This window comes from Erpetoichthys calabaricus, chromosome 11, assembly GCF_900747795.2.
Source record: "Erpetoichthys calabaricus chromosome 11, fErpCal1.3, whole genome shotgun sequence".
NCBI classification, from domain to species: Eukaryota; Metazoa; Chordata; class Cladistia; order Polypteriformes; family Polypteridae; genus Erpetoichthys; species Erpetoichthys calabaricus.
In genome coordinates this window covers 65,425,371-65,437,277 of record NC_041404.2, presented here as the reverse complement: position 1 = coordinate 65,437,277, position 11,907 = coordinate 65,425,371, and positions in this window count along the sequence as shown.

Here is an 11,907-nt window from a genome sequence, read left to right as displayed (position 1 = left end):
CACCGCTGCCTGCACACTACTGACACTGTATTATTATCATTCTTTAATTTAATATTATTTATTGTATCAGTATGCTGCTGCTGAAGAATGTGAATTTCCCATTGGGATTAATAAAGTATCTATCTATCTATCTATCTATCTATCTATCTATCTATCTATCTATCTATCTATCTATCTATCTGTGGTAGAACTAGGTGGGTCATTTAGACACATGTAAAGAATGCACTCTGTTCTGAGGCATTAACCCCAGTATTAGAAATGTCAAACCATTTCCAGAACTTTGTAGAACTGGATGGTGATTCTGAAAACTCTGAGGTGGTAGGCAGGCATGAGGAATCAATGGGTCATCTCAAAAAGGTGATAGTGGTGGACTTGATCTGTAGAGGTATTGAAATGCAGGTTCACTCCTGGAGCAGATACTCTTGTACGGTGTATTTTCTTCTGGGTCCACAGGTGGAGGAACTCCCAGGAAGGGTGGATAAGCTCTTGGAAAGAGTGGGGGTGGATCTAGAGGTCATTGTCTATATTGGAACAAATGACATAAATAAAGGCAGGTTATCAGTTTTGCAGTCAAAATTTAAAGAGTTGAGTGCCAAACTGAGGTAAAGAATTGACAAGGCAGTCTCTCAATGTCTTCCTGTGCTGCACAGCTGTCCTGGTAAGACTGAGGACATTAAAACATTTAATGCATGCCTCAAACCTTGGAGTAGTATAGAAAGGTATAGGGACTCTTTCTGGAAAAGATGGTATTGTGTGATGGGTTACATTTGAACAGAAGGGATGCCAATATATTGGGGAACCATATGATTAGGCTAGTCAGTGATTGTGGACCATGAAGTTTAGGCCAGGCCTGGTTTTGAATTTCATATAAAGAGAAGAACAGTGGTGGAATTACAGATACGCATAGTAATCTGATTTCTAGCCCAACATTAAAGTGCTGCAAATTAACCATCCTTTATATTGTGTTTTAATTGAATTGTTCTCATTATTACCTTGTATCTTCATTTGGTCACATAGAAGCACTTTGGTTTGGCCTATTAAAAATGATACCAGAATATTAACAAATTGTCAAATTGTGGTATGAACTTTGCATATGCTATTACTTTTAAAACATAAGTCATGCTAGTGATATAAGAAATGAAAAACGTACAAGTTATTTAAAATTCAGAGCCTAAAAAATGCTTCTACCCACAATTGCTTTTGGTGTCAGGTAAATTAGGATCATAAAACAATTGTCATCCAGCACTGTCAGTATATAATAGAAAAATTGACATATTATGGCACAGTGGTACATTTATCTACAACAGGCTGTAGTCTCAGAGCTGTGACTGGTACTTTATATAATTCTGACAAACAAAAACTAAATGGCTATGATAAAATATAAAATAAATTATTGAATATTTTAATTTGTAATTAAGCTCCAGCTATTAGTCTTTTAGTTGACCAGTGATAACAAGTCCCAGCTACTTTTTATAGGCATGGAATTATTACTTCCTTGGCACTGCTGACATTATGTTTTTATTATCTCATTAAAGGTGCAGTTGCATTGTCCTGGAAAGGTAGGCATTTTTTTTTTCTTCATTGCCTATTTTATAGAGGCATGTTGGAGTTCACTCAAAAATGAAACAATAGAAAAAATAGGTATGGTCTGTAAATCCCACATAATAAACTCTTCATTCAGCACATATCATGAGAAGCTTTTTCCAGAACAGGCATTTGTGATAATATAATATACAGTATTACATTCAGTAATTTCTGAGCATTTGTGGGCTAGATATTGGTCATTATACATATTATAGATAAAATATCATAAAATTATAAATAATATGCTCTAAGGAGACAATCAAAATTAAGTTAAACACAGAACGTTATTTGAAGACAACAGCAGAAGCTTTTTCCTGCCATTCAATAAAAAGTGTTATTTTGCAATAATTATTTCATTATTTCACAGAAGTATTATGTTAGTAGAATTGTGTAAGAATCAGTAAGAACTTACTGACAAATATACTTTCCTGGTTTGGAGGATTGTTGGATAGATGACAATGTCAGCATTAGAAAGTAATACGAATAAATATAGCACACAAGATTGTATTTTACACGAGCATTAAAATGCCCATTTAATGCAATACCAGTTTTCAACTTCTGATTTATTGTCTCATATGTGTAAAAAAGGGATGAAAAGATCATTAAATGATTGACAATTACAATGTGACTGATCATGGCTAGTGCTGTTACCTCTCACTTCCAGACACCTACGTTTATCATTTTTTAAATACATTTGCATTTTCTTCTCATGTTTACGTGGGTTTTAACAGATTACCCACCCCAAAGCCCAATGCCTTCCACAAACATACATTTATGGAATTATAACTCTGTTAAACCAGTTTGCATAATTGCATTAGGTCAGGGGTAGGCAATGTCGGTCCTGGTGAGCCGCAGTGGCTACAGGTTTTCATTCCAACCCAATTGCTTAATTAGAAACCAATCATTGCCAATCTCAGACCTTATTTAATTTTATGGCTTGTTAGTCTGTGCAATGTAAGGCTCTTATATCGTAGATTTTTTTCCTTTCCAAGGATATCATCCAAATGATATGAAGCCTAAAACAGATCATTTTCAGTCTGTCACATTTTTCTATTAAGTGTTTTATTAAATCAAACAGTACATGATGAACACACACAGATGTAATTGGAAAAAAGCTAGCTGGAGAACTGCTGGCTGCTTTGTCTTTTACATCTTATTGCTAATAAGGAGCAATTAAAACACTGAATGCAGCAGTTTAAGATTGAAATAAGCAATTAAGGTTGGAGAACCGTAACAAGCGAGACCACTAAAATGAAGCATCAAAATGTCACTTAAGCAATATGTGCTTCATCAGCAATAATTGAGTTCTCGTTAAGGAACTGGGTTAGAACAAAAACCTGCACATACTGTGGCACTCCAGGACCGACATTGCCTACCCCTGCATTAGGTTATTAAAATGTGATATTTCTTTACATCACTGGAAATGCATAGACATGTTACCTGTACCACTGTTGCTATAATGAAATATGCATTCATCTTTTTTCGCTATGTGCCCCAGTGATGCTTCAGTCAGGTTGTGTCAGTAAGGTCATTGCATTTTAAGTTTAGGATTTTAATTTCATTTAGCTTGTTTGCAGAAAATACCTCCCATACCTAGGGTACCATCATCAGAGGGGCACTATTTAAGAAAAGTAAAGGTGTATGCTTTCTGGACACTGAGGGGACCGACACCACCCTCCCCCCAGTCATTGAACTCTGATGATACTGAATGGGTGCTGTTACCCACTGGGTGCCATTTATGAAAGTAAAAGTACCCTCACTCCATACATGAAGGGGTGAGCTCTACTTAAAGTGCTTCCGTTGGTATGGTGAGAAAATATTTTATATATGCAAGTATTTTTCATGACACCAACCTGTGAAACTGTCAAACTTAGATGACTGACAAGCAAAGGCATAAGTAAGAAAGGGAGAGAGAGGTGAGGAAGACACAAAGGAGCACTTGAGTTGAGGAGGCCATGGCACCAATCTGAAATGTCGAAATAAAAAGAACTAGTGAAGGACTTGGACCAGCATGTGGTGTTGTAGGGGGTGAGTCAATATGGTGAGGGTATATATTGTGCCGTGGCTGTGTTTTATGCTAAATAAAACTGTTTTAGTGGTCATTTACAACTGGTCAGTAACTCATTACATGTGCACCGTTATGACATATATTGAATCTAAATCTGTAACTGAGTTGCAAAAAAGATTTCATGTTAAGCTTAAAGTGCCTTGATAAATTCCTTCTCTAAACACTATTTTAAAGTGGTTTAATCATTTTAATTTACTGATAGTGTGAAGGATGTGCTTGGTAAACCATTGAGAACTGGTAAGAGCAGCAGACAATATCAAAACGGTGAGGCAGGCTGTAGATTTGGCATTCAGCAGCACATCAGCTCGCAGCTTTAAACATTTTAGACTGGACTGTTTGCCAGATTTGTCATCAAGATTAACCCCATCACCCTTATAAAATGAAAATACTGCATACATTTGTTAAGAATAATTTCAGTATGGGACTCAACTTTGTTAGATTCGGTGAAATATCTTTATTTTCACATACATTGCGAAAGCATAGTGAAAATTCTTCTGCTACAGTTGTGCTGATGTATAAATTAATTGTAAATAAACGGAGTAAACAGTGGATAAATAAGAGTAGTAGAAGATAAATAAACAGTGGAAAAAAATATAATGTACAGTACAAATACACATAAACCAGCAGGTGGGTACACAGTGCAAGGTAGGCAGGATCAGGTTGCTGGGAGTTCAGTGACCTTATGGCCTGGAAGAAACCCACCTTTGAAGTAGCTCCGGTAGCGCTTTTCAGAAAGAAGTAGAAACAGGGATGACCTGGGTGGCTGTCATCAGAGATGATGGACCCAACTATCTTCTGACATCTGGTTAGCACATGTTATGAAGCTGTGGAAAGTCAGACCCAATTTTTTTAGAAATTGTATGGACAGTCCTTTGGAGGAGCAAGTGATCTTGGAAAGTGAAGTTACCAAACCATACCGTGATGCCTCAGTAAAAGTTCACTAGTGTTTTGGTTCTTACCCCAAACCTCTTTAGTCTTTACTGTTCCTTTTTCAGTATGCAAGGAGTGTTGATAGACCACGAAAGACAGCCAGAACGTGAACACCAAAGAACCTAAAGCTGCTAACTGTGTGCACAGGGAGCTGTTGATGTGGAGGGAAGTGTGACTGCCTTTGTTCTTTCTGAAGTCAACAATGATACCAATTGTTCTTTTGACATTCAAGGTGAGGTTGTTGTTATGGCACCGTACAGTCAGGTCTTTTATCTCCCTCCTCTAGGTAGCCTCATCATTGTTTCCGAAGAAGCCAATCATAGTGGTGTCCATAAAGTTGATGATGCTGTTACCGTCATGCTGTGCTACATAGGCATTGACTTTATAGCAGTAGGCAGAGGCAGCGGAATGCTAATTTTGGTGAACAGCGTTGAGTAGTTATTTTTGCCAGTCTTCGCTGACTGGGGTCTATTTGTCAGGAAGTCATACAACCAGCCAAAGATGGAGCCACTTAGACCAAGGTCTCTGTGTTTTAGTGCCAGGCTGGTAGGCACAATGGTGTTGAAGACAGACCTATAGTCAATGAACAACATGCTGACATGTTGTCCTTTCTAGTTATCCTAGAGCAGTGTGAAAGATGAGGGAGATGGCACCATCCACAGATCTGTGATGTTGGCATTCAAACTGTAGCAGCGATGTTGTGGTTAATGTGGATTGTGACCAGTTTCTCCAGACACTTCCTCACCATGAATGTTAATACAATGGGCCGATAGTCTTTCAGACAAGAAACAGCAGATTGCTTTAACACAAGCATAATTGTCGTTTCCTTTAAGTACTGTGGCACCATACATAAAAACAGGGACAAGTTGAAGATGTCAGTGTACATGCTGAGCAATTTGTGAACTCATTTAGAAGAAAATATTGTTATTCTGGAGCTCATTTAAAAACATTTATTTAATACTAGGTAAATACATCAAACTATACTACTCAATTAGTATTATATATTATAATCATTACAAACAATGTTAAGCTTGATTCTGAATTATGAACATGCAGGCAGCATGTCTTGGGGGGCAGCTCTCCTGGGTGCTTGATACCATGTAAGTACTGTTTAAAAAGCTTTCTGGAACAGTTTCTGATGGTGTTTGCACATTGTTTGTAGTCAACATGGCAGCGGTATCATTTGATGTGAGAACATTATAACATCATTGGTATTGTGGGAAATCAGTTAGGAAGTACATTTTTACTTCTTGAAGTAACCCGCTGTCTGCCTGCCTGGGTTTTTGTTTGTTATGTTTTTCAACTTTGTTAGTGTCAATGAAATCTTGTAGTTTTCAAAGTAAATGAGCAGAGATGTCTTAATTTTCAGGACCTGAAAAAGTTTGTGTAAATGATTTATAAGGATTTATAATGTAAACACTGGTGTATGGTAGAGGTTGGTTTTTGAAGGAGTGTAGTCAACCAATATAATGATAAACCTGACTATGAATTGTGAACCTAAAGCCACTATGTCCTGGGAAATTATTAACAGAGGCTACCATGGACGAAAAAGATAAGAAGCTGTTGATAGTGCTTATGTCTTGTAAATAGTTCCATCTTGTACTTCCTGAGGAAGTTACAATGTGTTTTAGTTCTTATGTAGTCTTCACCAAATGAACAAAGTACTGTGTGTTTTAATGGCATTGGTGTTGTGTAAAAGCAGTGAGAAAGTGCCTTGCAACTTTTTGAAGCTGTCTGCGTGTGACTGTAGTGTTTGTACTGCTTCAACTTCTGTTGTAAAAGCTTGGGTGTAACAAATGTTTTGAGTTAATTAAATCCTGTTTTTTTAAGTAAGTGACAAGACATGTCTAAAGTGGGATTAAAAATAGAGGGTCCCATGTGAACCGTTAGTATGTATAACTTTGTTTGATGATAAAGTTTGTACCTTGCAAGTGGCATTCAGCAGATGGTACAGTAGCACAGCCTGTGACTTGTGGATGGTGCATGAGGCGTGTATGGACATTGCTGGTTGTAGTGAGAAGGAACTGAAGTGGTTGGTGCAATGTGCTTGACAGACTTTTTCATAGTTCTGGAGCTGTGACTTTTGCTCACACCTACGATGTTTTTTCGTACTGTTGTTTTCATGTCACTGTGGACAATTGGCCATTGTTTTTGTGTCAGCCTGAGATACATGGGCATTGTTTTGTCTGTTAGGCCACGTGTGGAACTGAAACCCTCTTTTAGTTTCACTCCAGACATGAGGCATGATTAATGCAGTGAGAAGGAACCACACATCCGCAAATTTCCTGTAAGATGATGCATGCTGCAGCATTGTGGTTAGCGGTTAGGAGGAGTCAAAGTCCAACTTCAGAGTCACCATGGGCTGGATGTCCAAATGATTTGACTGCTTTATTCCATAACCAGCACTATCAGCCAAATGAAGAAGTTAAGTGACCATTCATAGTATTCTTTCAAAAATCATATCCTGGTACTGCACCTGTTATAGAGAAAAATGCCTTTGTCTCAGCTTTATTAAAGTTTACACTAATCATTTAAACTAGCAGTGATATACCTCAGAAATATATTCCGTTCTGAACTATAATTTTTGTTTTATTAACAACTAGGGGGCATTTCCCCCTGCTCGCTTCACTTGCCCACTCCCTCCCCTTTCCCCCCCGGCGCACACTCCGCTCCAGCCACTTTGCATCTCTGCTGCTCGCGTTGCGAAGGCTGAACACACGCTGAGGAGATGTGGTCTGATCAGCTGCTGTCTTTCTGCTGCTGCTGCCGAGCTGCATGTTCTGCTTGTTGCGCTGTGCGTCAATCATTTAAAAACCTGTACAGCAGCTGTCCTTTTGTCTCACTGCTTTGTCTCGCGTGACATTGAAGTGTCTCTCGCGGGACGTCAAATTGTCTTCTGAGAAGATCACGTATCGTCTCCTTCCAAGCATTCCAAGATTTTTTTTTTATAATAGAGAGATATGTTTGCTTTCCTCTTTTCTCTTTTAGTAATATTTATGTGACAAATACGCTTGAACTGAAACAAAAACATTCACTGTTTTTTATTATATGTCAATCGTTATTTGTGTAAGTATGGCTCATTGTGCTTACAGTCATCATCTTGAGTCCCAATATGGTACCAGTTGTCTTATTTGGGTCCTAATATTTAAAAGTATAAGGTGATATATTTTTAAGAGTATGACATCTTCCAAAAATTATTAGCAGATTTATCATATATCTAACCTTGAGATTAACATCATTTCTTTTAAAACATAGAAATATGATATTATCACTCAAGTTTAATACATGGTGTAACAATAGTGCCTTCTTGCGCCCGACCTGGCACAGACTCACACGGAAGCACGTATAAAAATCAAATACAGGTGCTGGTCATACAATTAGAATATTATGACAAAGTTGATTTATTTCAGTAATTCCATTCAAAAAGTGAAACTTGTATATTAGATTCATTCATTACACACAGACTGATGTATTTCAAATGTTTATTTCTTTTAATGTTGATGATTATAACTGACAACTAATGAAAGTCCAAAATTCAGTATCTCGGAAAATTGGAATATTGTGAAAAGGTTCAATATTGAAGACACCTGGTGCCACACTCTAATCAGCTAATTAACTCAAAACACCTGCAAAAGCCTTTAAATGGTCTCTCAGTCTAGTTCTGTAGGCTATACAATCATGGGGAAGACTGCTGACTTGACAGTTGTCCAAAAGATGACCATTGACACCTTGCACAAGGAGGACAAGACACAAAAGGTCATTGCTAAAGAGGCTGGCTGTTCACAGAGCTCTGTGTCCAAGCACATTAATAGAGAGGTGAAGGGAAGGACAAGATGTGGTAGAAAAAAGTGTACAAGCAATAGGGATAACTGCACCCTGGAGAGGATTGTGAAACAAAACCCATTCAAAACTGTGGGGGAGATTCACAAAGAGTGGACTGCAGCTGGAGTCAGTGCTTCAAGAACCACCACGCACAGACGTATGCAAGACATGGGTTTCAGCTGTCGCATTCCTTGTGTCAAGCCACTCTTGAACAACAGACAGTGTCAGAAGCGTCTCGCTTGGGCTAAAGACATAAAAGGACTGGACTGCTGTGGAGTGGTCCAAAGTTATGTTCTCTGATGAAAGTAAATTTTGCATTTCCTTTGGAAATCAAGGTCCCAGAGTCTGGAGGAAGAGAGGAGAGGCACAGAATCCACGTTGCGTGAGGTCCAGTGTAAAGTTTCCACAGTCAGTGATGGTTTGGGGTGCCATGTCATCTGCTGGTGTTGGTCCATTGTGTTTTCTGAGGTCCAAGGTCAACACAGCCGTCTACCAGGAAGTTTTAGAGCACTTCATGCTTCCTGCTGCTGACGAACTTTATGGAGATGCAGATTTCATTTTCCAACAGGACCTGGCACCTGCACACAGTGCCAAAGCTACCAGAACCTGGTTTAAGGACCATGGTATCCCTGTTCTTGATTGGCCAGCAAACTCGCCTGATCTTAAACCTATAGAAAATCTATGGGGTATTGTGAAGAGGAAGATGCAATACGCCAGACCCAACAATTCAGAAGAGCTGAAGGCCACTATCAGAGCAACATGGGCTCTCATAACACCTGAGCAGTGCCACAGACTGATCGACTCCATGCCACGCCGCATTGCTGCAGTAATCCAGGCCAAAGGAGCCCCAACTAAATATTGAGTGCTGTACATGATCATACTTTTCATGTTTATACCTTTCAGTTGGCCAACATTTCTAAAAATCCTTTTTTTGCATTGGTCTTAATTGATATTCTAATTTTCCGAGATACTGAATTTGGGACTTTTATTAGTTGTCAGTTATAATCATCAACATTAAAAGAAATAAACATTTGAAATACATCAGTCTGTGTGTAATGAATGAATCTAATATACAAGTTTCACTTTTTGAATGGAATTACTGAAATAAATCAACTTTGTCATGATGTTCAAATTTTATGACCAGCACCTGTAAATGCTTATTTTTCTTCAGCTGGAGGGCACGTCTTCCTCGTAATCCCTCCAGCCACAACACAGTCCCAAATAAAGCACTAAACACAACCAAAACACGCCCTTCTGGCACCACCACTCCTCCCTTGAAACTTCGTCCTCTCCTCCCGACTCTGGCCGCTGAGTGGTGGTGGCTGGCCACTTTTATAGCACACCCGGAAGTGTTCCAGGTGCTTGACCCCCTGGTTCCAATTGCACTTCTGGGTGGGGCTGAAGATTTGTCCAATAGGGCTCCGGGACCTATGCAACTCCCCCTGGGGGCCACCCCAGATCCCAATAGGGCTGTGGAGGACTCCATCTCCCATGGAGCCCTGCGGGAAACTGAGGCACCCTCGTCAGCCAGGGAGGCTGCCACCAAGCTTCCCGGTGGAGGTATTGAGTAGTCCATATGTTGGGGCATCACGGCCGGTCATGGGACCTGGCCATCCACCACAATGGTTCACAAAGGATTTCTGAAAATGTAAATAAATCCAAAACCCTTTAGAACACTGATATTCCCAAAAAAGATGAGAAAATGTTTTTGGATCAATCTCACGAAAAACGAGTGTGTTGAAAATCAATTCTCATTGTAAACTCTAAGAGGGTAAATCTTTTGTATCAGCATAAAGCTTACTGTATCATGGATACTGTAAAAGAGGTACTTAATATTTTATTCCAATCAATGCCATCTACCACAGCACTCCACCTCACACCCACTACTGGTAGATGACTGGCGGCACATTTTCCTCATATGGTTATCATTACCTTTGAAACTGCTAATGTCAGTTCATCTAAAAGAAGGAATGAGGTGAAACTTACAACATCTACAGTAGGGATTCTGTGATAGCCAACCACCTGAATAGTCTTCAGTAGAATAGTTTATTATAATATAAAAACTCATAAAATGAGATTAAATCTTTATATATAATCTTCATTTGGATCTTGATCTTTGTTTGTCCGCGAATTCACTGCCTTGTGTGGTGTTAGGATTGAACTAAAGGAGACTATGTGCTGTTTGTACTGGCTGAATACACAACACCTTGTTTGTTACTTTTGTTTACAAACACTGTCGATACTACTATTTGTGTTTAGATCTGGCGTCGACACCGTGCTTTATGTTTAGATCTGGCGTTGACACCTGCTTCGTTGTCGAGACTGTGGTTTTTTGTGTTTCTATCGACCGTTGTTGGCAGCACTTCGTCCAAATCGAATGTTTCATCCATTTCTTGGAGTCAGCAGTCAGAGTATATAAGTTGGACACACTTCTGTGATTTTTCCATTAGTCTGCGTTTGGAGTTCAAGAAAGAAGCATTGGTTCTTCCTTACTGTTTGGATTGCCACAAAGCAACCTGCGAGATTGGAGAATGATTGAGAAGAGATCGTGAGAGGAAACGACAGCGTCATGAAAACGAGACGGACTGTGAACGGAGAGAAGCAGAAATGCTCCTCCACCACCACATAATTACTATTTGGACAGTGATTCTGAGTAGGCCATTCCTATCGAATCAATGTCCAAGGGTTTTGTTTTGTAATTTTGTTTCCCTTATAAAAAATCATAATGCTGTGCGACGAAGGGCCCAGTTGATGACTGGCAGCCGCGTTTAAACAGGGAGCCCTTCACAGACAACTTTAACACGAGCAACGTAGTTGGGCGCACATGGCTAGTCACTATATATATTTCATAGCCTGACAATTTCACTTCTTTGTTAAATAGCTGCTTCACAAATAAAATTTTGTTTCAAATAGTTTGTAAATGCAGATTCGTTTTGGAATTTCATATACCTATTATTGCATATGGTGCATGTGTGTGGTGAAACTGAGAAAATCTGCTTATGAAAATTAGACAGTTTTAGGGGAAATTTACCAGTATCAAAAGTTGCATTTAAGATCACAATTCCAAGCCCCCAACAAATCTATTGAGGGTATTAAATTGGGGAATATGTTCCAGCTTTGTGTTTTATTATTAAATGAATGTTGTAACCATTTCAGTTTGAACATAATATTGTAAGTTTTATAAACAGGAATATTTAAATTACCAACACCTATTAAGTCTTTCTTTTAATTGTAGGATTTGTTTTTTAATATAAAATTTAAAATTTGGTTTCCAAATTCAACACAGACGAGGATATGTCCCATACAATTGAAGCAAGAACCAGTTTTGATAAACCTTCTGATTTAGAAGAATGGGTCCATTTAGAGAGTGATCCCTTAGTAACCATACATTAAATCATTTGTCAATTTGATATAAAAACTGGAAAGAATTTAAGAATGACAGCCATTTTATTTTTTTACAGTTTCACTCATAGATATGTTAGAACGTTTTTCCTCAGAATCAA